The sequence below is a fragment of the Coptis chinensis genome, chromosome 7 (genome assembly GCF_015680905.1).
Source record: "Coptis chinensis isolate HL-2020 chromosome 7, ASM1568090v1, whole genome shotgun sequence".
Taxonomy (NCBI): domain Eukaryota; kingdom Viridiplantae; phylum Streptophyta; class Magnoliopsida; order Ranunculales; family Ranunculaceae; genus Coptis; species Coptis chinensis.
In genome coordinates, this window is record NC_141462.1 from 6,379,793 (window position 1) to 6,407,117 (window position 27,325).

The 27,325-nt window shown below is 33.9% G+C and overlaps 2 long non-coding RNA genes across 25 annotated transcripts; one reads left to right on the forward strand and one right to left on the reverse strand.

Annotated features, from left to right (window-relative positions):
- The first annotated feature begins 15,766 nt into the window (after positions 1–15,766).
- On the forward strand, positions 15,767–23,146 carry LOC147485585 (uncharacterized). 11 transcript variants are annotated; one of them, XR_015201417.1, is made up of 12 exons: positions 15,769–16,351; positions 16,464–16,501; positions 16,968–17,057; positions 17,751–17,813; positions 18,443–18,517; positions 18,641–18,690; positions 19,433–19,510; positions 19,594–20,094; positions 20,856–20,921; positions 21,266–21,789; positions 21,959–22,110; positions 22,573–23,146. It is a non-coding gene; the product is annotated as an uncharacterized LOC147485585 (long non-coding RNA). The 11 variants fall into 11 exon arrangements; XR_015201418.1 differs by having other exon boundaries at positions 16,464–16,497; XR_015201414.1 differs by having other exon boundaries at positions 15,767–16,351; positions 16,464–17,057.
- Positions 23,102–26,471, reverse strand: LOC147485586 (uncharacterized). 14 transcript variants are annotated; one of them, XR_015201397.1, is made up of 8 exons: positions 26,310–26,471; positions 25,123–26,228; positions 24,951–25,030; positions 24,397–24,497; positions 24,202–24,260; positions 24,008–24,082; positions 23,605–23,663; positions 23,102–23,275 (listed from the first exon to the last, which is right to left on the reverse strand). It is a non-coding gene; the product is annotated as an uncharacterized LOC147485586 (long non-coding RNA). The 14 variants fall into 14 exon arrangements; XR_015201398.1 differs by having other exon boundaries at positions 23,102–23,334; XR_015201407.1 differs by lacking the exon at positions 23,102–23,275 and having other exon boundaries at positions 23,369–23,663; positions 24,426–24,497.
- Positions 26,472–27,325: the final 854 nt, after the last annotated feature.

Sequence of the window (27,325 nt, forward strand, 5' to 3'; positions counted from 1 at the left end):
ACACTAAAATTGTATAATTTGTAGTAGGGAATTAGTTTATACAAATTACATATTTTTTAGCAATTTTTTTATTTGATCAAATATATAAGAATTGGAACACTAAAAGTGTTTGATTCGTAATAGAAAATTACCTTTTACAAATCACCTATTTTTTAGCAATTTTTAAAAATATTTGTCGTTATTGCTTGGCTGTTATTTTTTTTTTTATCATTTTCATTATTTATTTTGTGATGTTATTTTTTGTATAATTGTTTTTAACTATGTTTTGAGGCCGTGTTAAAAATATATTCGAAATAAGTCGGTGTTTTATCATAGACACTAAAATTGTATGATTTGTAATAAGGAATTCTACATTTTTTTTTTATTTGATTAAATATATAAGAATTGGAACACTAAAAGTGTTTGATTCATAATAGGAAATTACCTTTTACAAATCACCTATTTTTTTTATTTAATTAAATATGTACGAATTTGAAATATACTCAAACTCTCCAAATATAATAATTATAAATACACTCAAACTCTCTTAAGAGGTTCTATGTATGTGAGATTGTAGGCTATTAGAAAAGACTACGACAAAAAACTAACTCTCTCATATTAGAGTGCCACATAGGAAAGAGAAAATCCTCACTCAATTAGAGGTCTCTGCTTTAGTATATAGATAGTAAAACTCTTTGGAGAATTTGAAATATACTCAAACTCTCCAAATATAATAATTATAAATACACTCAAACTCTCCTAAGAGGTTCTATGTATGTGAGATTGTAGGCTATTAGAAAAGACTACGACAAAAAACTAACTCTCTCATATTAGAGTGCCACATAGGAAAGAGAAAATCCTCAATTAGAGGTCTCTGCTTTAGTATATAGACAGTATCTCTAGGTGGTAGTATAGGCGAATCATAATATATTTTTATTTTTATTGAAAATAAACCAAAATACGTTAATGACCAACGATTATGGTGCATAAGTACTTTGAAACTAAGGGATCAAATTGAGATAGCCTATTCAGCATACAAAATTTGTGTGAGACATTTTGTAAAGTCTTTTCAACATACAAAATATTTAATAGATTCCGGGCGTATGCCCGGGTCCAAAATCTAGTAAAGCTACTAAATAAAGAGTAATAATGGATACTACAATACTGCCATTACTGCCTACTCGGATTAGTAGTTATAAACTTCAATATCAACAAATTTTCTCTTTGCGATTGCACTTTCTTGAATTGATTTTTAGTTTTCTCTCACAAGATCTGGAATTACTGTACTTAGACTCATAGTACAAAATATCGCGATATATATCGAGATTTCATAGATAGATAAAGAAATACCGCGATATTAATTTGGGTAAATACCAGTGCAAATATCGAAAAAATTTGTTGATATATCGCAATATTTCGACGATATCTTTTGTTATCGATATTGTCGGAGATAATTGGTGCCTTTCGGTGCTGGTGATTGCAAACCAACGAAGAAGATAAAAAAAGGCTACTCCTACCTCTCCCACGCGAGCTAATCTACCCTCTCCCACACGAATTTGCCAACCCATGAATTTTGATGGATATAAAAGCTCCTTCTTCTCCATTCTCTCACTCAAAGGTAGGTATGGATTAAAACTATAACAAAATTGATGTGAACCAAACGAAATATAATAATGGTTCTAGCGAGTATTCAGGCTACGATACCTCATCTGTGAAGCAAGCGGAAAGCGCTACGAAGAACGATGTACTGTAAGCTAAATAACAAGGTTGTGCATATTATGAACTGAATTTTCCACAGAAATAATAGTCATTACTGTTCCAGGTGTGCAACATATGAATTCCCTATTAGCAACACACATATTCCTCGCCTTCTTGAGAATGTAACAATTCCAGAAAAGGTAGAGTTGTTTTGAAAATGCTGTCTTTACATTTGATTTTATGTTCACTTTGCAAAATTATTTTTTTTATAATTATATATGTATTTAAGTAGCTTTGTTGAAAGGTAAGATACAATGATTTCACGAATCCAAATGTTCAGTTAGCTCTTGATTTTTGTGTTTACTGCAAATACTTGTGGAAGAAGAAATTATCTTTCTGGCTTGTAGTTCTCGTTGAGAGTTGTCATTATCTCAATTAGTAGAGTATACCATAATTAACATGGACATTTAAATTGGACCAGCCTTTTTTCTACCATGAAATACCCTTGATAAAATATTAAAATCAATTATTCAATGCTTTTAAAAAGGACTACTTAGTCATTTCAAAATTTACTACCATCTATACCCTTAAGATTATATAGTAACTTAAGGACGTATGTGTAAATTCAGGTCGGAAATCAACTATACGCCCCTATTCCATTGTTCACAACTTATCCTTCATTAATTGCCAATTTTACTAATTAATGGCATTTAATTACCAATAATTGGGTTATTTAATAAGTTAAGAAAAGCAAAAGTCTAATGAAAGAATAGGAAGCTATTCTTTTCCCTTCTCTCCCATCTGTTTTGTTTCTCATATTTTTTTTTTCTCATTACATTTGGGTTTTTCCCAGTAATACGAAAGGAAAAAAAAAGTAACAAAAGAGTTGAGTGTAAGACCATTAGAGAAAGTGAAGGGCCCTCTCTTTATCTCCTATCTACCTACAATTCCATTCCCGATCCATTGAGGTCTCTAATTTTCAATGGAAGCATAATAGGACCTCTTAAAGCAAGTGCGACTGAGCAAGAAAGCATTCTCGCACTTCGAGATCAAGTTTTTAGAATATGGGGGCTTCTTCAATCGTCAGAAGATTTTGATCCATCCATGTTGCAGCCTATAATACAGGTAACTTTTATTACTGTGGTTTCCCTGTCACTTACCATAACTCATCATGATAGGCTCCTTACTGCAAGCATTTAAGGGATGACTGAAAAGCCTGCTACACCATCAATTTGAACATAATTATTTTTTTGTGCCATTACTTACGCGTGCATTTTGTTTCAAAAAAAGACGAATTGCATAAATGTTAATGGTAGGGCTTTTGGTATTAAATCTCTTTTGGGTATTGTTTAAATGCATTGTTCTTGATGTTGGTTTGTTTATTTTTAGTGTTTAATTGGAATGTGTTGTTTCATGTAAGAATTCAATTGCACTAGGGAACTGGTGCTCAAGTTACTGAGAACATTCTTTGTGAAGAGGCTTTGACGCCTTTTACAAGGTTTGCGTTCTACATAATGTTGGTTTTGATTTCTTTCCTACACATAATGAAGATTTTTTAATTTTGAGTTAACTATTTGTGTTTTTTCAGATTTGGGTTGAAAGCAGAAGCTTATATTAAGTTACGAAACCGAAATGGAATGAGTAGTCGAGAATTTGGCCAATAAATATGTTCATAAAATTAATGAAGCCAATATGACAATGTTGATATAATTATCTTATGCATTTTGTTCCACTTACATTGCATTTTATACGTCTCATGCATTTGTTCCAGTATTGGGGCATTCTTTTTACTCCTTACTATATAAATATCTTTTGTATATTCCCTTCTTAAAGAAATTAGTCTTATTCATGGCCTGTCAGCTGGATTGCTAAGGCAAGGTACTTACACCACAGCACGACTTGGATCATTCAGGTGAGTATTAATTGTACATGTGTAATCACTATTGCGATAACACCTTATGTTTGCTGCCACACACCGGGATGTAGTTCTCTCAAAAGTAAACTGTGAATTTCGATTTTATACATGAAAGAAATAAGGCACTCCGTAGAAAGTTCTAAACAAGAGTGGTGCAGTCAGTTATCTGATATCTGTCTTAAATAGTTCGCTTCCCTGTTAATCTGTTATCAGTCTAGCACTTCTTTTCTAGGAATTGAAGGTACCACCTTTTTGTACCCATGAAGGACCGTTTCTTTCTTTTTTGGCAAATCACATTTACTATAGATAATCTCCAAATTAATTTGGAAGAGCGGCTGGGGGCCCGACTTTTCCATTCTAGGTTCTTCAATATCTGTTATGGCTCTCCTTTTTCATTGGTTTCACTTCTGAACTTTGCTTGTGCAAACCATCCCAAACAAATTTTTAGTTCCCTATTTGCTCCATTTGGGTGCTTTTTAAGAAGCAGACAACCTAGGTAGTACTAGTGGTATATGAGTATGTCTGAAGCTAAGGCTTTTGATGCAACACTTTGTAAGACCATTTTCCCATTTTATAATACATTTTTACACCCTAGAAGACTAGGATTCTTAGGCTATGATATTATGGTGAATACAAAATCTTACAAAGAATGGTATGACGAGGTATTGATAAGATTGACTTCGCAATAACATGCATATAGTGACCAAAACACGTATACTTTAGAATGTGTGTATCCACTACATGTTACATCTTTTTCACTTTCCTGTTTTTCTGATAAGTGGATCTGCTGTACCCTTCTCATGAAAGTGAATGAACCACCAACACTAATCGCTTGTAAGATAAATTTCCAATTATTGGCAGTAATACGTACTTTTAAGGTTTTATTAGATAATATATCTTATGATTTATTTCTGTTGTAATTTGGCATACCAAAGTTTACATTTGTACCAATTTTTAATTTGTTAATCAATTTGTTAACAAATATATCTATTCAATTTGTTAATCAAGTTTTTTTTTTTTTTTTTTTTTGCTTTTTTTATGGAATATAATTAGTGTACAAATCATGGACCATTTTGATTAATTTTTAATGTATAGCATTAAACTATTTCTAAAAGGAACTAGCATGTGCAACAGGTAAACTTTCTGTTAATATGTATGTTCGTGTGTGTGTTCAATAGTTTTTTTGATCTTTATGTGGCAAGGTGTCAATAGCTTAATAGCATAGGCATTCATCATCGTCCTAGGAATTTCAGTATCATAAATAATTTCTATCCTAGGAATTCACTTCGTGGTGTCATTAGTTTAATATTTTCATGTCGCTGTCAGCCCTAAGTAAGCATTATTTCCTTAGTCGTGCCTATAAAAGTGTTGCCTAGACAACAATGACCAATCTTTCTTTAGGTTTTTATTTTGTTCTCCATAGTAAGCATTGCATGAAGTATAGATTTTAAAGTTAGCTACTAATTCCAGAAGAATTATATTTGTTTTTTTTAATTATTAGTATTGTTGATATTAATCATAATTGAATGTAGTGGTGTTTAAATTTTTAGAACTACAAATCTCACTTTAATGGCATGATCAATTGTTGCTGAAGTTATTATATAGTTGGAAGCTGTTGTTGCTATTGATATCAATGTTCCAAAGCAAGTTGTTCAAAGGAAGCAGAGGTTGCCTACTACTGAAGGTGCGAGAGTTTAACCACACCTACTATATTACATATTTCATTGGGTATCCCTCCTTGGCTAAACTGTTAAACTCCATTATTAATAATGGTAATTGATAAACTTTATTATATTGCATTATTATTATGTATGCATACACCTATAATATGTTAGTAAGCGAGATGAGATTTGTTGTAGATGTGAATCTTGAATCCAGTTTGTTCAAGGTGTTTCATGTAGTTCAATATTGCCATGAGGGTTTTTTTTAGTTGCCTACTATTGTAGTGACGTTGGAATTTAGGCAGCTCATCTCCCTCACAGGTCCAGCACCAGCTCAGGTAGTTTTTGTGAGAGACCACATCTCTTTTTTTGTTGACCATGCCCAATGAAAATGAAGCATTGCTCTGTTTGTTAGTGTTTTTCGTCGTGTGTTAGTCAAGTTTTTTCCATGTTATGCATATATCTATAATATGATACTCGGCGAGATGAGATTTGTTGTAGACGTGAATCTTGATTGATTGAATCCAGTTTGTTCAAGGTGTTTCATATAGTTTAGTGTTACAAAAAAAAAAAAAACTATTTGAGAGTTACTGCCGTATGCATTCACTGTTGTAATGACGTTGGAATTTGATTGAACTAATTTGGTTGGCCACTAGAATGACTTCTTTTTAGTAATCCATTTAGCAAGGAGTGAGACAAAAAAATTCTCAGCAGACTTGCACTTTTTTTTTATCTAGAATGGATGCTCTTACGCATTTACCACTGTTTTCGCGGAGGGGAAGGCCATTCAATTTGCTATGGTTATAGAGTAATCAATATTATTAAAAAAGAAGTTGTTGAAGTATTTTTCAGGTTTTTTTTCCTCGTGACTTGAAAGTCATTGCATAAAATGTGTTCATACTTGAAGTATTTTTCAGGTTTTTTTTTTTTTTGAATTTTTCCAAATTTTTTGTAATTTTTATAAAATGAACTGCTATGGGTTGTTTATATTATATCGAGGTCCAAAGACAAGCAAAGGATTATCTTTATTTGTGCAAAGTGTATATTGCCGTGTATATTGGTTTTTTGATTCAAAACCATATATATGTACAAGCATTGCTAATTTTCCAAGTGTCCTCATCCGAAATCAAAGCTGGACTTGGAGATCCATTGAAATTTATTTCAGAGATGGAGGATATTGCCAACTGAATAGAGATTGAGTGTTTTTTATGAAGAGTTACAATGGATTATTCTTGAGAAACCCACGCGTTTACCAATTACAACAAACAAATATGAGAAAGACTGAATTGATTTTCTGATTTTAACTTCGGTTCAGGTATGTCCTAAATTATTTAGTTCATCTTTCATCAATCTTCTCTATGCATGCCCTTCTTAAATGGCATTGCACTTGGACCATTTTTGTTGTTTTTCCTACCCGAATTGGAATTAGCTAATCCTAGACTAAGTGTTCATCTTTTGCGGGATGAAATAAGTTATGAACCAGGAACTGCCGCTAATAGCCCAATGAGCATAGTTTTGGACATAGCAGATTATATATGTAGCAATATTCATAGTTTCTTATGCTAGGGATGCATGGTTTCTATGGTTATAACTGAGTTTAGGTATATTTGTTGTTTTATTTAAAATAATTATGACTTTTTTTAAAATAATAACTATTGAATGGTGTTTTTTTGTCTGGTTATTTTGCATCGTTAGACTGTCGCAGGAGTCAATAACAAAATAGCATTAATCACATAATATTGAATAGTATACAATAAAAGTCTTTGTGTTCTAATGTTGTGGTTATTAGGAATTTTAATTAATGGAGATGAGATGGTTAGAGCTATCAATCGGCATAGTGTCACACACTTGCCAACTCTTCCGCCGTTATTGATGGCTTTGATAAGTAGAAAGGCTCTAGAGAGGTGTGATTTGGGGACTTTGAAACAAGTTTGAAATGGTGCAACTCCTTTGTGTATGAAGATTATACATTACTTCCTTTAGAGTTTTCCTGGTGTTGATTTCATTCAGGTGAAGTGAATCATTATTTGTCAATTACTCAAGTATTATTTAAGCTTGGCTTAATTGAACTTCCTTTCCTGGATTTGTAATTTGAAATTTGTTGTCATAATGTAGATCGAATATTATTTTACTTCTATGTTATGTTAATTAGGTAGCATAAAAAGGGTTAGAATTGCTTGCTTTGTAAAGCACCATAAATCTCATATTTAAGTGTACTTGCTTTGTGTGTAGACCTCAACGATGTTCCTTATTATTGATGTTCCTTATTATTGGTACCTTGCTTTCAATAACATTATCATCATACAACTTATTTGATTTAAGTTGTTCATTTTTGTGTAGTTCTTCTATTTGGTTGATGCGGATTATTACTTTTTTGAATTGCATTTTTGTATGTGAGTCCTACAGGATGATTATGCTCAGAGCTTTGAGCATTGCATTGCTACTCAAAATGGTGGTTCCTTTGCATAGGAGATAGTCCCAGTAAGATCTCAATTATGGTAATAGATTTCACCGTTTGTATAAAAACTTATATTATTTATCAGCTTCTAAGACGATTCCGGTTGAATTTTCTAGGGGAGCTAGGGGCTCCACATTTGTTGATACGGGTGAAGGTATAAGCAAGGTAAAAGGAATCAATCACTATCAAATACTTTTCCTATACATTTGTTTCTTCTTATGAGGCTTTTACCTGTAGAAGAGTAGAAGGAAGAGTAGAATTTTTGAGATCATGCAAAACAACAAGGCAATAATACTGATATTGACATGCATGACAACGGAAACAATTCGGAGTCCTGTTCTTAATGGGAATCAAAATGCTTCTTTGCAATACGAGGAGGTTGTGTTGAATGTGCTTTTTGATACTCTACATTCAAATTCACTGGCCAAAAATCACTGATGGAACTCAAGTTATAGATTGATGTCTTCTTTACAGTGAGGTAACAGGTGATAACAATGGAGTTAATATATCTGTTGGGGTTTTGGGAGCAGACACTTTTTTTTCGGAGGTTCAAATTGCTGAAGTTCATTGCTCGGAAGATAAAAATCTGAAAATTGGAGTTGAAGGTGTGCATGTTAGAGTTATTCAAGTGAAACATTTAGAAAAACAATTAAGCTCTATATGTTAGCGCCTTTAACTTAATTACTATGCTTTACTAATGTAATTTAATTAATTGTGCAGTGTTATATTTTTTTTGTGTAACATATATTGATGTCTTTCTAACTAAGATTGGTTCAATTTGATGCCCAGAGGGCGTGCACTATGCCATAACTTTGAGACGCTTAATCAAATTAACGAGCTGAAGTAAGACGCCCTGTCTTGTGGACACGTGCTCTGTAGTGTAGAATGGAGGGTACTTACAGTTACCCTTATTGGTATGTGGAGAAGGTATAATAGGTGGACCAAGGAGTGAAACCAAGTCTTCATGGACAAGGTGGAGGCGGTTATGGGTACTCAAAATGGTGCATCGGCGAGAACCTTTGGGCTAGGTTCCCTTTGGGATTGATGAGCCTTCGGGCAATGTAAGTCTTCAAGCTAGAGTCATTCGATGCAACCGGTGGTGTGGGTCTGCTTTAACCCCTTCCAAAAAAATATATATATAAAATAAAAAATAAATAAATAACATTCTTCATAAATGGATTTTGGGCGTCTGGCAAATTAGTTTCTAGATGTTCAATTTATTTGAGAATGAAATTTCTTTGAACCAAACACTACTTTAAAGTCAGAAAGAGGCGCCAACTAAAATGGAAAAGACAAACTTAGACACGAAACACGATTACCTCTGCTTGCTAGTCGTACCTCGCTTGAACTTACGTAGATTGAACCATTCAAGCCTTTTGCTTGTGAGATACACTATTTAGTTCTACAAATAAAGTCCTAGCTCAATCTCCTTTCTACCATACAGTGTTTGAGAAAAACTCCCTATACTTTGTTGAGCATTTGATCCAATAGTGTTTTTCCCAACATAAAAAACATCCCCATTTATCTTTTTTTTCATGGATACCCCTCTAGTCCTTCTAGCCGTTGTAGGACCTGTGTTCCTTCTTTTTTTTATGATCATTGTTATCTGTGGTCGGAATAGCGAAGGTGGGAGGTGGTGGTGGTGGTGGTGGTGGTGGTGGTGGTGGCATTGTTGGAGGCAGCGGTGGTGGTGGCATTGTTGGCGATGGTGCTGGCAGTTTTGGAGGCAATGGAGGCAATGGTGGAAGGCGGCAGTGGAGGCGATGGTGGAGGTGGCGGTGGAGGCGATGGTGGTGGAGGCGGTGGCGGCAGTGGAGGCGATGGTGGTGGTGGAGGCGGTGGCGGTGGCGGTGGCGGTGGAGGTGGAGGTGGAGGTGGTGGAAGTGATGGCGGCGGAGGTGGAGGCTGCGTTTAGTGTGCCTTGTGTGTGTAATGAAATTATAGAATGTGTGCATAAATGTATTTTTAGGGTAGACCTGTAGACTCGTTACAAACTTACAATGTTATACTGAAGCTAGTCTTGTATTCCTAATGCCTTCCTTTGAATTTGTATTAAGAGTTTAGTTTGTTGAATCATTGTCCATATATACTCCTGAAAGTAAATTATTACGTAGATTTTCATTTCAATAGAGTCGGTTCATGAAACGAAACTCAAGATGGACCAAAAGCAACATTTCACCTATGGTCCTTTTGGCAAGGTAAGATCAAATGAACATGTGCAATGTTAAAAAGCAAAACCTAGTTTTAGGAAGTGATTGTGGACCACGCCTCGCTACTGAACTTGTAAAACAGTTTGTTTTAGGCGGTATTGACTTCATGTCAAAAAATCAGATGGGGAAGCCAGTATATTTCCTCATTTTCCTAGCAACAGACAAACACTGATTTTGGACCCGGACATACGCCCAGGATCTATTAAATATTTTGTGGGCTGAAAATGCTTTACAAAATGTCTCACACACATTTTCGAATCAGAATATATTTTTATTGAAAATAAACCGAAATACATTAATGACCAACAATTATGGTGCATAAGTACTTGGAAACTAATTAAGAGATCAAATTGAGATAGCCTCATCACTTTGTGGTTTAGGATATTAATCTGTAATTTTCAAATAGAATTATCTTAAACTCGATCTATCTTGTATAATAGTTTTATTATATTTATGGTGATTTAGCGGCAAATTTTCGAATCAGAATATATTTTTATTAAAAATAAACCGAAATACGTTAATGAGCAGCGATTATGGTGCATAAGTACTTAGAAACTAAGGGATCAAATTGAGATAGCCTATTCACTTTGTGGTTTAGGATATTAATCTATAATTTTCAAATAGAATTATATTAAACTCGATCTAGCTTGTATAATAGTTTTCTTAGATTTATAGTGATTTAGCGGCAAATTTTTGAATCAAAATATATTTTTATTGAAAATAAACCGAAATACGTTAATGAGCAGCGATTATGGTGCATAAGTACTTGGAATTAAGGGATCAAATTGAGATAGTCTATTCACTTTGTGGTTTAGAATATTAATCTGTAATTTTCAAATAAAATTATTTTAAACTCGATCTAGCTTGTATAATAGTTTTATTAGATTTATGGTGATTTAGCGGTAAATCATCACCGTTCGGCTTATGTACTAATGTGTACAAATCACTAAAACAGATTGATTGTTTCCATATCCTTAAATAATACACTACTCCCACTTGAAAAGATTTATCATATGAACATGTCCTACGAACGGGTGGCGTTATATTAAATTATTCTAAAAAATATTAGCAACTATGCATAGTTATGAGATATGAAAATTATATTAATTACTCATTTAAATTTCTTGCACCACTCTCTATAAAAAGGAAGCACCAAATCTTGATAAAACTAATCGACTTTTTTTTTTTTTTTGTTAGGTTTAATAATTGAAGTTTTGTGAGAATGCCCAATCTTGAAGATAATATTGAAGATACTTGAATAGCAAGGTATTCCCAATCACAATAAAAAGAATTATAATAAACACTACTTAAAATGCAAAACTATATTTGTCGAGACATTTATTCCCCCTACATAAAATACAAATATGTTTTAGGGTTATTAGTTCAATGCATTTGCACCAAATTTATGATTTTCCATTAATTATTCTTTGAGGTTAGTTTAATATAGTATGTTGCATCCCGTTTCCAATTTCTCATTAATTATTCTTTGAGGTTAGTACAATGCAGTTGCATCAAGTTTTCGATTTCCCGTTAATTATTATTTGAGGTTAGTACAGTGCAATTACATCCACTTTATGATTTCCCGTTAGTTATTCATTAAAGTTAATTCAGTACGTACAGTTGCATCCAATTTTTGATGTTTCGTTAATTAGTCTTTGAGATTAGTTAATTGCATTTGCATCCAGGTTCCAATCTCCCGTAATTACTCTTTGAAGTTAGTTCAATATATTTGCATCCAGTTTCTGATTTTCCGTTAATTGTTTTTCTAGGTTAGTTCGATAGTTTATAATTTTTATACAGTTTGCATACATGTAAGAGTCTGTTTTTATAAACTCACTTTCGTTTTGGGTTCATAATTACTTGTAATTACTCATATGAGAAGGCCAGCTAAAAAAGTGGATATTTATGCCTTGAGGTCAGTGCGAGGCAGTTATATCCGACTTCCGATTTCTAGTTAACCATTTTTTTATGTTATTTCAATGCATTTGCATCCAATTTTTGATTTCCAATTTGTTGGAAATCAAAAATAGAATAGGAGCTATTTGATTGTACATGGGAGCTAGTGAAATAAACTTTAATAATAATAATAAAACTTTAATTATTATTTGAGGTTAGTTCAGTGCAATTACATCCACTTTATGATTTCCCGTTAGTTATTCATTAAAGTTAATTCAGTACGTACAGTTGCATCCAGTTTTTTATGTTTCGTTAATTAGTCTTTGAGATTAGTTCATTGCATTTGCATCCAGGCTCCAATCTCCCGTTAATTACTCTTTGAGGTTAGTTCAATATATTTGCATCCAGTTTCTGATTTCCCGTTAATTGTTTTTCTAGGTTAGTTCGATAGTTTACAATTTCTATACAGTTTGCATACATGTAAGAGTCTGTTTTTATAAACTCATTTTCGTTTTGGGTTCATAATTACTTGTAATTACTCATATGAGAAGACTAAAAAAGTAGATATTTATGCCTTGAGGTCAGTGCGATGCAGTTACATCCGACTTCCGATTTCTAGTTAACAATTTTTTTATGTTATTTCAATGCATTTGCATTCAATTTTTTATTTCCCGTTAGTTAATCTCTAATTTTAGTTTAATGCAGTTGCATCCAATTTTTTGTTTTCCGTCAATTATTCTTTGAGGTTAGTTCAATGCAGTTGCATATAATTTTAGATTTTATGTTAATTGTTCTTTGAGGTTAGTTCAATGCATTTGCATCAAGTTTCTGATTTCCGATTAATTATTTTTTGAGGTTAGTTCAATGCTATTACATCAAATTTATAATTTCCCGATAATTATTCATTTAGGTTAGTTCAATGTAGTTTCATCCATTTTTTTAATGTTTCATTAATTAGTCTTTGAGATTAATTCATTGTATTTGGATCCAGTTTTCGATTTTCTGTTAATAACTATTTAAGGTTAGTTCAATACATCTGCATATAGTTTATGATTATTTATGCTTTGAGGTTAGTTCGATATAATTATATCCAGTTTTTAATTTTCTGTTAACTATTCTTTGAGGTTATTTCAATGCATTTGCATTTGCATTTAGTTTTCGATTTCCTACCAATTATTTTATAAGGTTAGTTCAATGCAGTTGCATTCGGTTTTTGATTTTATGTTAATTATATTTTGAGTTAAGTTCAATGCATTCACATCCAGTTTTCGGTTTCCCATTAATTATTATTTGAGGTTTGTTTGATGTATTTGCATACCGTTTCCGATTTTCCGATAAATATTTTTCAAGGATTTGCATTCAATTTCTAATTTTCCGTTAGTTACTCTCTGTCATTAGTTTAATGCAATTTGTATAAAGTTTATGATTTCCCGTTAATTACTCCTTGAGCTCAGTTATGTATTTGAATCAAGTTTCCAATTTCCTTATAATTATCCAATGTGGTGTATAATACCAACTTCTACTGATCCATATGTAGTGTCCTTGAAAACATGACATAAAAAGTAAATTATGCTTAATTTACTATGTGGGATCATCGAAGATTATCTAGTTTCCGATTTCTCATTAATTATTCTTTAAATTATGCATGACTCACCACTATGTGGAATCTTCAAAGATTATCTACGAACGGGTGTTGTTATATTAATTATTCTAAAAAATATTTGCAAATATGCATAACTATTATATATTAATATTATATTGATCACTCAACCAAATTTCTTATAACGTGAAAACCTCACTCTCCATTAAAAAAAAAAAAAACTCACCTTTGATAAAAAATTTCAACTTCATTTTTTTGTTTAATAATAGAAGTTTGATTGAAATTTTGTGAGATTGCCTAATAAGGCGAAATTCATATATATTGAAGCTACTTGAATAGCAAGGAGTTCCCAATCATACGGAAAGAGATAAGATAAACATCATTTTAAATGCAAAATTATACTTATCGAGACATTCCCACAACATATAACCTAACTATGTTTTGAGGTTAGTTTAATGCATTTGCATCTAGTTTATGATTTTTCGTTATTTATATTTTGAGGTTAGTTCAATGCAGTTGCATCCAATTTCCAATTCCTATTATTTATTTTTTGAGATCAGTTCAATGCAGTTGCATCCAGTTTCTGATTGATCGTTAATTATTCTTTTCGGTTAGTTCAATACATTTGCATCAAATTCCCAATTTTCTATTAATTGTTCTTTGAGGTCAGTTCAATGCATTTGCATCTCGTTTCTGATTTTTCGTTAATTATTCTGTGAGATTAGTTTAATGTATTTGCATCAAGTTTTCGATTTCTCGTATTTATTATTTGATAAAGTTGCATTTGCATCTAGTTTTCGATTTCCCGTTAATTATTGTTTGAGGTTAGTTCAATGAGTTTGCATCCAGTTTCCGATTTCCCGTTAGTTATTTCTTGAGGTTTTGCATCCAGTATATTTTTTGAGATTAGTTCAATACAGTTGCATCCGGTTTTCGATTTCCCGTTAATTATTTCTTGAGGTTTTGCATCCAGTATATTTTTTGAGATTAGTTCAATACAGTTGCATCCGGTTTTCGATTTCCCGTTAATTATTTCTTGAGGTTCTCCATCCAAAGATATTTTTGAGATTAGTTCAATGTGATTTGTATCCGGTTTCCGATTTCCGTTAATTATTTTTCCGTTAATTATTTTTAAAGATTGTATCTTTTAAAGGGAGTGATGCCCAATGCAATGGAAATTGTTATGTTTGTGGTAAACCCGGACATAGGGCTTTTCAAAAGCATAACATACTTAAAAGATGAAAGAAATTAGACCATGATCCTCCCAATGCTAATCTAGTTGAAGGAGATGATATTGTTCTTTAGGTGGTATCACAAGTGTTCATTTAGCCACAAACTCAGAGGAACAACCACTAGAATAATCTTGTGCCAAAATTTTAAAATGCCATCCACAATCTAATGAACTGATGATGTTGAATTTGTTCTTCCTTATACGGAACCTACATACTAACATGAAAGATGAAAATAATTAACTATTAGATGTCTCTAGATATAAAGAAGAAACATTTATAGGTTTGGTTATGGGCAAGGGAAGTTGTTAAACTATTTGTAATATCATAAACATTTAAATAGATTCAAACAAATATAATATTACCTTTGGTGATTCAAGCTTTGTATATGGAAATGAAAATATTGGCTTTTGAACAAGTGATAGAAATGTTTGAGGTCATTTTTCCGGTCACAAAATGTCTAAACCTCAAGCCTTAATTCGTGTGGAAGGAAACCCTTTAGCCCTTAGAAAAGCTTTTTAAAAATATAATTTATAAGAAATAAGCTTTAAATTGGAATAATAAGTTATGGACTTTGACTATATATTTTTATTTTTATTACTACATCGGTTTAAAACTCATTTATATTACAAAATGTAAATTATTAATAATCTATTTAACAAACTCAAAGGCCATTTATTTTAAAATGTATTAAAGCAAAATTATATTGCATTTATAGTTAGGGCGGTTAGAACCTATGTTTTAGAATCTTAAATATAATAGCTTTTAGTTGTTAGTTATAGGGCTTTAGTTGTGGGGGCTTTATAGGGGGTTAGGGTCGGGGTCGTAAGGGTTAGGGTCGTTAGGGCCAAATTCCCACCCCTACTCTGTTTTAGTATATAGATAGTAGATATTAAAAGAAGTTGACTCCTTTGCATCGAGGAATATATTTTTGAGGTTTGCTTCCATGCACAGACATTCCAATGTGCACTAATCTCAGCCCCACATCTGATTTTTGTTGGGAAATCCATGATCCAATACAGACTTGTTAACCGGATAAACTGGTTTGGGAAAAAAACAAATATATGAAATACCAAATTTACCCAAAAACTAATCCAACCTAATAACCATCATAACCATCGTGGAAATTGGAAAGTCAAATAAATACTTCGATATTTACTTCGGGCAGGCTCGAATAAAAAAGGAAAACAGTTGGCGCCAAACTCTCATACTCTTTTCTGATTCATCTCCACTAAACTGAGTTCATCTCTATTGTTTCCCTTTTTCACTATCTTCTAAGAGAAATTCTCTGCATTTCAAACTCTGGATTGTGCATCTCTCAAATACTCCTTCAATACTCCTTCAGTTTTGGATATGAGTATTTAGTAATTTAGGCTTAGTTTATGAAATTTTTCTATGGATTGATTAGTGAATTAATATCTAGTTTCAAAATATCTGTTATTTACATATGGTGGTGTTTGGTCTTCAATGGCAAACACAAGTTTTTTACATGTATATTTTGGTTCAATGGTTTGTTTTTCTTGCTTGTTTATGACTTTCACACATATATCATGGTTTCCTCTATATAAATGCACTGATGCCATCAGAATCTGCAATTAAATGTGCTAGGCGATAGTACTATCTACTAAGGCTAACAGCAGTGATCGCTACTAGACCTGATGTCTTGGCAATGCCCTAACCCTCCTCTGTTGGCCAGCAAAAACATGTTAGATAAGAAACACTTATTTTATTGATGAACTTGGCATGTTCATAAATTTAAGTGTAGTAGTAGTTATCTTATTGCACTAAATTTGTTTGTAAACTCTTGAGATGTGCAGTAGACAAATGGCGGGATTGCAAAATTGAGTTAAAGTAGGTACCAGATTATAATCTAGAATATTTATGTGATTGTGCTAAAGTGTGTACAGTAATAATGTGATCAAGTGAAAAAGAGTTGAGAGATACGAACCCTGATGCTTCATGGCCAAAAATGCGAGGAAATAAATGAGCAAGTGGCTGAGAAAAAAGAATTATTAGTTAGAAACGTGATTCGGCATAGGCATACACAGGAGGGGGAGGGTGGATCAGTTAAACAGTGTACCAGTTAAACAGTTAAAAGTGTACCAGTTAAACTGATTTACTTTCATCCTGATATCACTGTTGGCATTGTTAGTTGATCCTATAATTTTAGTGGCACACATGACACATGCAAGAGCATAAACAATCCTTGAGACCAGAGAAACTAAATTGTCACTTTTTCTAGCATAAATGTAAAAAAAAAATTATGTTGTATGTACATTTATGTATGTATTTCTGATTTCACTTCTCTATGATATTATCAGGCACGCAATGCAGTATTAGCAGAGGAGGAGGCAACTGCTCTATCTGTGTGGACAGTTGCATGCTTATGTGGCTTGTTGCGCCTTGAACATGTAATTATCTGCTCTATCTCGATTGACAAAACCATGCCCTATCATCTGATCCTAGGGAAATAGTTATAATTGTCAGCCTTCTTATGAAAACCAGAAAGTATGTCTGTATGATGTCATTATTGAGGGTAATTCTTGTGGTGTTCACTCCTCGGATCAGGTGATCCATATACATATTTTAATCAGCTTTGTTATAGCTTCTTATTTATAATGGTATAATTCTTCAGGTTTATCTTCAAGTGATTATGCATCTCCCAATTTAAGTGTATACAGTATACATGTAATTTTTGATACTATATGTAGAGTAATTGGATTGAAGTTGAAATCGTTTGTACCTATTCTTGCTTTAAAACTTTCACTGAACTTTTGTTTAAATTCATATTGTATGCTTAGGAAGAAGGGAAAAAGTCGTGGAGTAGGTTAATTTGAAATTAAGTAACTGTAGAAGTTAAGGACCAATGTCTAATTTTGCTGGATTATCTGAAACATTTGTTCATTGCACACGCCTTTTTCCAGCGTTTCATGTCAAATCTAATAAGTTTTCAAATGGGTGATTTTTGCTTTTGAATTCTTCAGTTCCATAGAAAATGATAAATTATGTTAAGACCAAAAGAAAATTGGTAACAAGAAACCTTTTTAAATCTGATGCTGTAAGCGTGCCCGTTTACATCCTATGATTGTGTTTGCATGTTTCAGGTATTGACAATGTTAGCAGGGGCACTTTTGGAGAAGCAAATTGTCGTTGTCTGCTCTAACTTGGTATGGTTGAGTTATGACATTGACTTCATGTGAATCCTCCATGTACTTATGGTTTTGTAGAAAGCCTGTCCACTGTAAACAAATGTGGAATAAGGAGTTACTCTGTTACTTGAGCATGTAGGAATTGTTTCTTGGCCAGAGGTGGAAGATTGTAATGACTTGAGTTTTATGGCTGATTGACTTGGGGCTCATTGAGTCCAGCCTTCACCAGTAACATCTATGTATCTAACCAATAGACGCCGCCTTAAAAAAGCAGTCAGTAGTGCTATGAGCTTTATCTATGTAATGAAGTGTGTCAGTACCTATCAGCCACTACATTTTTAGAAATTCAGTGCAGCAAACCAATAATTTTATCTCCACCACATGCACATCCTCCCAGCATGTGTGCCTGCTTTTTTTCCTCGCTCTGTTTTGTTCTGCCGTCACTGTCAAAATTTTATACATGAATTGAATTCTAAATTCAAACCCATCACTTCATTGAAAAGAGTGAGATTTGATCTGAGTGATTCATCCAAAACCTTGTGATTTTATTGTTGGTTGTGCTGATATAGTTTTGAGTGTATCTACTGCCCTTGCATATTAGGTGCTTTTAGATAAAACTTATGGATATATTGTTTTTTTTTTTTCAGGGAATCTTGTCTGCTTCAGTTCTCTCCGTTATTTCTTTAATCCGGCCCTACCAGTGGCAGAGCCTTCTAATGCCAGTATGGTACCTTCTTCTTTATGATTAGTGTAAAAATTTCTTGAACAATTCGTTGTAATTGTAATGTGGAGATTCAGGTGTCAGTATATCCTGATAGTCTATAGCATCTTGTATGAACTTTCAGGTTTTGCCAAATGACATGCATGATTTTTGGATGCACCGGTCCCATATATAGTAAAATTTTTCTAACTTCCTCCTTTTTCTTAAACATCTTGTATGTAATATGTTACCCGCAGAATCCTGCATTGTTTCTTATTTTACCTTGTGGATTTGTGGAGTTCACTTTTGTGTTTCAATACTCTCAAGGCAACTTTACTGCCAATCTTGACAGTTTTAAGCTATGCTGATGGGTCTTTTTCTGGCACTGACAATTATAGAATTTTCTGAAGTCGTCTAAAGAATTTTGAAGATATTATATAAAATTCATCTAGTTTTAAACTTAGATGTAGCACCTAACACTTTCAGTAGAGACAATCTTTAGGAGACTATGATATTGAAAGAGGAGAATATATAGACATTTTGAGTATTGCTTTCATCAATCATCAATTGTTTCAACTCCCTCTTTAACATCTAAGAGATGACTAGCTGGAAGTCAAAATTAAGTAAGGGCAAGTGGATTCCTTGCTGTGCAAATAGGTCTGACTGGTTAATTTAGTACTCATCAGCACTAACCATTCTAGCAGGTGCATTGGTGCAAGCATCATGGTAGGTATTCTAAGATCTATACAGACAACGTAGTAGATACCGTGTTTTTTCGGAAGCAAATTAATAAAGATCTTTTTCAAGTGAGAATTCCTATGTGTAGACTACCTAATAGAATCACTGAATTCGGAATCTTATAATAAATTTGTTTTGTATTGCCTTCGGTTTCTAGCATTATTGTATATGAATGAGAAATGTTTAGAGCTCCTTGTAGGTTGGTGTAAAGAACAAAACTGGTGAAGTACAATCGAAGATAGGAAATGTCATTCTGGTCGACGCTAACAAGAACCACGTATTTAGTTTCGTCACATAGTAGAACTTTCATAATAAATAAAATTTTAATTAACAAAAAAAAATTATACTTGTAAAAATCAGGTGCGGTCTCCCACTTTACCTCAATTGCCCCAGAACAAAGAGTTGTTCAAGTCGTTGAGTCCATACCATGCAAAGCTTGTTGGAGAAAGCTATTTAGGAAGAAGCCAACCTGTCTTCGAGTGTACAGATGTTCAGGTTGGCTCTTAACACAATACAAAGTGCATAGACGTTATTGACTGTGAAATGCTAATAACTCTCTCAATTGCTTGCTGCTCGTTATTCGGTCCCACAATTTGTTAATTTTTATGAAGAGGAGGCCTGGGGATAGAAACACAGGTGCAACACACGTAGAAATCAGGACGGAACAATCTGAACTGCGTCTGAATTTGTTCTCACATTTAGCGACTTGAAAATTTGTTTGGTCACTTATATACCAATTTTTTCTACGTGCATATTGAGGCTGCGAAGGGCTTCTTAGCTGTTCTAAGGTCTTACCTGGATTCTCTTTGCTCAAATCTCCGGTCTCATACAATTACTAATGTGCAATCTAATGATGACAAGGTTGGTACCCCCCCAATACCAGTAGCAGAAAATGTGTCTCAGTTGAAGGGCAATATGATTCCTTCCTCGACTTTAAAATTTCTTTGTATTTTCTTGGGCCACCATCTGTTCACGTTCTTTATATTGGAGAATCATTCAGGTCATGTGGTGTGATTGCCCATAGTCTATTCATAAAGTTAATGAGTGAGTGGTGAAAAACTTGATATTCCATAGTCTCATCGAACAGGACGTTCTCCTTCGAAGCATTAATGATCTTTGGAAGAGAAACATGACCGTTATTAAGTTTTGTTCTTTGTGTGGCTGGCCCTGTGTCAGCAAGAACATTCTGAGGTGGCCTCTGTCTTAGCACATTTTTTTGTAATAGTACTTTGGTAGATGTCCAGTATGGCTTGTGTCATGCTAGCGGGCGTTGGTACATGGGTCTCTCTCTCAAGTGAGAAAGTGCCTCTGAAGTTGTGGTTCCTTTTTGCTGCTTGGTCTTGGTGGTTGTGTGCAGCTAGTCATTAGGAGCCTAGGTGATTAAGGAGCTGTGGTCTTTCTCTCAGATATTTTTGTCTTTAGGGGAGCTGTTCCGTTTTGTACTGGGTGTGTCGCATGTGGTAGATTAGTTTTAGGAGCAGAGATTTTTTTTGTCACTTTTGGCTTTGTGTTTTTTCCTCTCTTTGTTCTTGTACAAAAGAAAAAAATGATTATTTGCTTCTCCATTGACAGAATTAACCGACACTATACACACTTACGCCTGCATTTCTTTCCACTATCAGGTGTCTTTACTCTTGAAGGAGAGTTTCATTGATTCATTTCCAAACAGAGACAGGTCTTTTATGAGGGTAAGCATCTTAAACAACTAGTTTTACAGGTCTTTTAAATGATATAAATTGTACTTAAGCGTCTGCTTAAATAGTCGGTTCTTTGAAATTTACTATCGCACTTCATACCAGTTTGTATATTTATACTGCAAAAATGTCCAAAAATATTGATGTAACCATGCTAGAAATAGACATTACTTTGAGATCTCTTACAGAGTCCTGACCCTTCACTTAGTTCCTTACCTGTAGCGGTGTAATAATAAAAAGTAAAGACTCTGGACATACAAAAAATCCGACAAGTCATTGTATAGTTGAAAACAACATAAAAGTTGGTATTGTTACTAATTTCTTTTTATGTTGAACAGCATTTTGTAGACACACAGCTCTTTTCTGTACATACGGATCTTGTTCTATCCTTCTATCAAAAGGATTAGCGTCACCATGTAAAGGTTACTGGATAAGTTATGGGCTTAAGTACCTAGAGCAAAGCTCTGTAATTTAGACAAGTTATTTATGAATTATTGATCCCCAGTTAGGGGACACAGAGAAGTTTGTTTCCCCAAGTTTTCCTTCATTCCTCTTGTTCACTGTGAAGGAGTTTAGTAAGTCCAAGTTCTTACGATGAATTTGGTTTTGCTAGTTGCAAAGAAAACTTTGCGGTTGTATTGTAGCCTTGTAGGTGAAAGGGAACTAAGTGTTGTACGATATACATACATTAATCTCATATATATTTTTTAATGAGATTGTGGAATTATTGTTTATATTGAAAGATGTATGTACTACATTCTTGGAAGTTGGTACCCGACACTACCTGTTCACCAACCCTTGCATTAGGAGGCGCAGGGTGGATTTACTATCCACTTCTTCAAATCACCCCTGCATTGGGAAGGTAATATTGCCTTGTTCCTATGATTGTTATTCTTCTTTTGATAATATTCAATTATATGAAGTCGTTGCTTTTCTGAAGAAAAAGAGAGGAAAATCAAATTGTTCGTACCAAGAAAAAATTTGTCCGAGGTGTAGGAAATTCTAATAATTTTGTGTGCTATTATGTACAGAGGCTTTGATGCTAGCCAGTAATGCACTACTGACTCCTGCTTTTTGATGCTGTCTGCTTTTTGTGCTGGTGTTCAATTCACCTCATTAGGAACCAATCCAAAGTGTTCCACCCCACCCCCACACCTCTCTTTTATGCATAGATTACCAGTTTGTATGTACTCCACTACTCCCCTTCTCAAATTATATTAGACATTCCATTTCTTAATAGTAACAAAGAATAATAAATCTCATAATATAATTATTAACTATATATATCAGTTGTATATGATCTGTACTGAAAGTCGGTGTCAAATATTTCCGGGCTGATAAAACGTACTACCATAGTTTAGTTACTACTGCATATATATTACATCAGATTGCCATTCTTCTTACCTACTGATGAGTCCTGACCAGTTCTTGGGCATTCAAGAGCACTTAAGCCTATTAGACAGGATCTATTTCATTTGTGGCTTTACGTTACCTAACAGTATGATGTCATGGATGTATTCAGTTCAATTTTGCATTCCTTGTGTAAAATTCATGTGATGATCTGAGAAAAAAATAACTCGTTTGATGATTAATTTGCAGGTTGGAACTTCAGTTCATTGTGTTTTTATGTTTTTTATGCATACAGGTGGAGGAGAACTATATACATGGGGATCAAATGAGAATGGATGCCTTGGAGTCGGTTGCACGGAGGCCATCTATGAACCAGAACGAGTTGAAGGTCCATTCTTGAAATTTTCTGTGTTTAAGGTGTCTTGTGGTTGGAAGCATACGGCTGCAGTTTCTGGTGGTAAGGTTTTCACATGGGGTTGGGGAGGATCACATGGAACATTTTCTGTAGATGGACATTCCCCTGGTGGTCAGTTGGGACATGGAGATGATATCGACTATTACGAACCAATGATGGTAGAATTCGGGAAGAATGTAAAAGCGTTGGAAGTATCTTGCGGATTCAATCACACAGGCGCAATACTTGAATACGCTTAATCTTATACAAGAAGCTGCAAGAAATGGTATAGTGTTGTTTCTGACGAAGAAAGGAGTTGGTATTTTCCTCAATTCTTCTTTTATAATGTTTAACGTGTTTAAGTACTCATTTCTTATAGAGCTCGATGGTGTAACATCATTATACTTGCAAATCTAACATGGAAACTCAGTTCTGTAATGAAACAACTGTTATATGGTAAATTTTGTTTAAACCATCAAGCTGAAGTCTTGTGATATGAACGCAGCCATTCAAAAGTCGAAGTCACTGCTCAACACGTTAAATACAGAACTTGATATTTGGCTAATAAAAGTATTTATGAAGCCGCTTCACCATACAGATAGTTCTGATATAACAGCACAAATCACATTAGTCTACAAAGATATGTATTTCTTCCCTCAGCAACTACATGTAACCCAACAACCATGAGAACCAAAGATCAAACGAAAATACAGTCTTTTCTAGTAGATATGCAATAAGTTTCTTCAAATAGATTACAAGAAATTGAAAGTTTTAACCATACAAATTGAAAACGATTCAATGGAGAACATGATTTTCTCACTTGAGAACAGAAGTACAATAATGAAATTCTATTAAAACTAGCAAAGAAAGATTTTGGATCATAAAGCGGATAACATTCAAGAGAAATCAGAATGCATCATATAGTGATCTCACCTGCATCAACTTAATACTCAGACCCGATTTAGCTGCCTCAAGAGTTCCAAAGAGTGAACCTGCGGCATATGATGTGTCAGAAAACGAAGCAGAAACACACCCTCACCCTTCCCCCCCTGAAGCAAAAAGCATATAAAACGAGCACTATTTGGTTTAACGTTCTTCCTAACGTACTGATTGGTTTAGAAAACAAGAACCATCTACATTTTAGTATTAGTCAATGAAGAAGGTGAGAACCAAGATCAATGGAGTCAGCTTCCAAGAGATGTTCTAGCTTATTTCATATTTGTTTTAAGACACTAGCTTATTTCATACATGAGGAGGCGGAAGCAAAGTGGATATTCCACTGCAAAAACTAGGGAAAAAAAACAAAACAAAAAAACGTAGCAATCTAGTAACAAACCTTATCTGGTTTGTTAGCTGCAAGAAGCACATTTGTGAGACCACGCAGTACTTCAAAGTTAATAGATTCACACACCTAGCACAAGTGAGAATACATTTGTGGGATCTGGTCAGAATTCAGAAGTAAGCCAATACTTTTGAGTTAAGCGAAAGCAAGATTTGTAAACTTAATCTCAAATTTCATAAACCACTGACAGATGCAGAACTCCTATAGGCAGCAGCACTCCCTTCATAATCCTTGAGCTCATATTTAACTTCGCCAAGTAAACGATAAACATCAGGATCACTTGGCTTTTCCTAAAATACAAAAGTAAATTTTTTGGAAAGTAACCTCCAGAACTGTCCAAACAACTGGATGTATATAGCAAATTCTACTTGGGTTCTACTCACTGATAATTGAGAACAAGAGCGGAGCAAACCTTGGACAATTTCTCAAGTAGAGAAGCAGCTTGGCCATATTCTCCTAATTCTGAAAGGGTTACAGCAGCTGCCTGAAGACCATTATTCCTTTAAAAATTAAATCCACACTAAGGTACTTACCCTCAAAACTTGGAAAGAAGAAATTTGTACTGTGTTAGTTGTAGGTGTTAGTTGTACTGTGTTGTCTGCTAATCGCATACTGTAGGTTTGTCAAAATAACATATTAACAAACAAAATATTTCTCATGGAAATTATAACATTAGAGTTTATTTAACCTGGAAACCTGCAGTGGAACTGTCCAACAACTACTAGCATAGTGAAGTCCTTTAGCTTAATCAATAAATTTTAAGGATATTATTATTAATTTAATAAATATATGTATTGCATAGATTTTTTTTTTAACACAAATGGTACATCTCACGTTTTTCTAAAGGTCCAGTGAAGTACAGGGCACTCCTAGGTCAAATCCCTGCTAGCAATATCAAGAATGAGGGTGTAAGTGTTAGTACAGATATAACTTAAACCTCAAAGCAATTTGGAGTTCTTTGTCTTCAGGATCCCGCCTCAAACCCTCAGAGAATGCATTTGGTGCCAAGTTGAATTTCTGCACTTCCGGAGTATAGATTAGCAAATCCCCAGTTGAGATATGAGCACATATTTTCAAGGATGATGGAAAGATTAAGAAAATTCACTCACTTTTAGTGTAGCCCATGCAACTTCTTTCCTATAGTACGCCTCCGGCCAGTCAGGTCTTAGCCTTATACATGAGTTGAGAAAGCTGTGGAATACAATTGGATTAGGATTTGATTGGAGGTAGACTCCTATGCTACAGTGCTAGCGAGTAATGGTGGCTCTATTACAATGGACCTGTAGAAACAGGAGGAATGATAGCAAGCAACAATCTGTAGAAAATATAGTAACAAGGAAAACAGGGTTCTAATACATCAACACTAAAGAAAGACTATAAACAAACAAAATAACTCAAATTCAAAAATTATAATATTTACTTATTGACACTAATGAAAGACCACTAAAGAGGACTATCTGTCCAAACACCTAACTGAAATAAAGACAACATAAACTAGAAACTTCTCTACACCAACGAAATAAGTCTTAAGAAACCAAAACAAGGAAGTAAAACTGCTCCTATCCAGTCCATCAAACTCCACCACTACCACGCTTTTTCCCTCGGGATTCAGGAATTGTACCAACAACCTTCTTGTATGCATCAAAGCGTGGTTGAAAATACGTTTCCCAATCACCGTTAGTAGGATAATGATAGTCAAACCAGAGCTTCGCAATTTCTGGCATCGGATAGTTTGTTTTGAGCTTGAGCTTTAACATTTTGTTCTCGACAAGCCCAATACTTATAACATTAGGGCCATTTTTAGGGATAGCTGATCTCAGTGGAGAAATGTGACGGACTTTGCCTTTGAAAAAAAGACAACGGCAGTATGATACTTCGAAGCTGCAAGATAACCAGCTTCAGGCATCTTCATAAATTCATCCGTACCAGATTTTGAAAGGTTCTCCACACAATTTTTAAACCCATGAACACTAAACATCTTTACATACTCTTGCTTAAAGCAACTCAACTCTACCAACAGATCTGCTTGTACTTTTATCCAATTCTCTTTACGATAACCCAATGCTAAAGCCAAGGCTATAAAACCACCAGTTCCATCTCCCATTGATTCTTTAATATCCAAAGTGAATGGCCTCACAACTTCTGGAACTTTATCCATATAGTGAAAGTAGCAATGAGTATAGGAAGGTATTTCAACATCCCCGAGATACTCTACCTACAAAAAACATCTCACTATTCAACAATTTTTTATTTTATTAATTCCTACTTAATCATAAAAACTTTTACACGAATTTACCTTCTCTTTTCTTTTCATTGCCTCCTTCATCAGTCCAAGAGTGACGGGTGAAGCATCGCTAGCACCTTGATCTGTAATATTTGCATCATTTGCAAATTTATGTTTTTCTTTAATCAATTGAATTCTTTTCTCAATATTGTTGATATGAGACACTATGCCAATAAAAGCCTACTCTTTTATTGCATACAAATTCATCTTCAGACCAGCCACCTCCTCCTCTAGTCGATCCATTGGAACTTGGAAATCTAAGAGAAAAAATAAATAAAGAAACATTTAGACCTAGGACAATATCAACATTGCATATACTATCTAGCGAATTTTTAGCACTGTAAAATAGTTAACTAGTTACTCTATTTTCATAACTTATTGAAATTTTCACGGGAATAGTGAGCTAAGTATAGTCTATCTTTCACTCTTAGAATATATTAGTTATGTCAGGGACGAACATACACCACACTGAGTTGCTTGATTTCTGGTCAGGTTTTCTAGTCTCAAATCATGCTTACTGAAAACAACCTTCCATCCAAATATAAATTCAATAACGTTTAAAAGTGAGAGACAAGATGTAAACATAAATAAAGGCTCTCTTTAAACAAATTACAAGAGTCCTACTCACATTCTCTCAAATCAATAACCGAAGGAACAAGATTCAAAGATAACATCATTAAAAGACATGCAAGGCGAATTGAATTCCCAAGGGTTCATTGACATAAGATCGGTTCCCATGACTAGAGACTACAACATATAAAACTCAACTCAAAAATCATATGAACCAATTACCATGGTCAACGTCTCTTGTCAAATTGGTCACTATAACATAGACAAAAAACTAAAAAACCACTTACGAAACTAGATTACATTTTTGGGTAATATTCTATGGTCTTACATGCATGAATATCGAATAATTCCCAGAGAATAATTTATAACAAACTGTTTCATTAACTAAACATGAAGAACTAAAGCATAAAACATATAGAACGTAGAAAATATTACCTTTTAGTGTTGACAACGCTGAA